Source organism: Leopardus geoffroyi, chromosome A1 (assembly GCF_018350155.1).
Source record: "Leopardus geoffroyi isolate Oge1 chromosome A1, O.geoffroyi_Oge1_pat1.0, whole genome shotgun sequence".
In the NCBI taxonomy this organism is placed as follows: domain Eukaryota; kingdom Metazoa; phylum Chordata; class Mammalia; order Carnivora; family Felidae; genus Leopardus; species Leopardus geoffroyi.
Window position 1 is genome coordinate 235,064,359 of NC_059326.1, and position 1,318 is coordinate 235,065,676.

At 49.8% G+C, this 1,318-nt stretch overlaps 1 long non-coding RNA gene across 1 annotated transcript; it reads right to left on the minus strand.

Annotated features, from left to right (window-relative positions):
• Nucleotides 1-474: 474 nt before the first annotated feature.
• Nucleotides 475-992, minus strand: LOC123579091. Its single transcript, XR_006702617.1, has 2 exons — nucleotides 896-992; nucleotides 475-764 (listed from the first exon to the last, which is right to left on the minus strand). It is a non-coding gene; the product is annotated as an uncharacterized LOC123579091 (long non-coding RNA).
• Nucleotides 993-1,318: the final 326 nt, after the last annotated feature.

The following is a 1,318-nucleotide window of genomic DNA, read 5'->3' on the forward strand; positions in this document are numbered from 1 at the left end:
AATATCAAATCCTATCGGAAAAATTCCATAACGTCTTCCTGCGAGTTCCTCTTGTAGCTTCCCACAGGTTCGTATCTTAGCTGTGCTACTGTTTTTGTTTTATTTTATGATGCAAGGGGGGCCTTACCAAGGAGAGACCGCCCCTCCCAAGCCTGGCTAATTCTTAGAAATAGCAAATAACTCCCCTGTGAGCGTGCTTTTCATATGCAAACTACACCATCCAGAGCCCACAGTCCTAATTATCTTCTGTCTCTGAGGTTTATACTCAGGAGGCAATATTCCTCTGCTTAATCACCCCAGGGCCGGGTAGCCCACAACCTGGGACAGGCCGTAGACCCTGGAGCCCAGAGTGACTCAGGGCAGACAGGATAGTAATTTGCCCCCAGAAACAATGTCTTCACAAGCAACGCAGAGCAGAGGAGTAATGATTATGACCACCAAAGCCGAAAGTTTCGGAAAAAAATAAGACCAACAGCATTATCCTATTGAATCTTGAATTAAAAGCTATTACAAGAGCATCTGATTTTTTCCTCTTAAACTTCACATCAAAATGGCCTCTGATTTGTCAAGAATCAAATTCAGGAAATTCTAGATATCAGAGCTTTTTTCAGTTTGCAGGCTTTGGACCCTCTGAGAACAAAGGTTCAGTTTCCTTTCCATTGTGTCTCCAGAACCCAGCTTGATGCCTGCCATGCTGTGGGTGCTGAGTGAGCTTGGACACAGAGGGTGCGGAGCAGGGTCCCGGGGAAGGTGTTCAGGAGAATCTGTCCAAGAAAATAAGTAATTGAGTCTAATGGAAGGTGGAGGAGTCAACAGGCAACTCTTCCCACCCCCACTTGTCTCTGTCTCCCTGTCCCTCTGTCTCTCTGTCCCTCTGTCTCTCTCACACACACACCTGTTTTGGATCCAACTTCCAAGTCTCTCAACCGTGAGCAATGAGCGGACCATCATGGCGGGGAGACCACCCAGAGCCTGGCCGAGCTGGCTGGGACCCTCGGGTTCGCTTCTTCATTCCAGAGCAATGAGGTTGGAGTGGAAGCTGGCCTTTCCACGTAAACCGTCCAATCGTATTAAAAGCGACTCACATTTCCTTCCACCCCTGGGAATACGTCACAAACATGCCTCCCCCCCCCCCCCCCCCCCCCCCCCCCCGCCGCCGGCAAGGCCGAGCCTCCTCTTTGTTGAGCTGAACCTACCTTTTACAAGTGTTAACAAGGGCAACCTGCAGGTCTCACCGGGGCGTCCCTCTTGCCCAGAAATGGGCTGGGACATTCTCCCAATTCTATGATGCGCCTGTGTCTGAAGTCTCATTTTCACA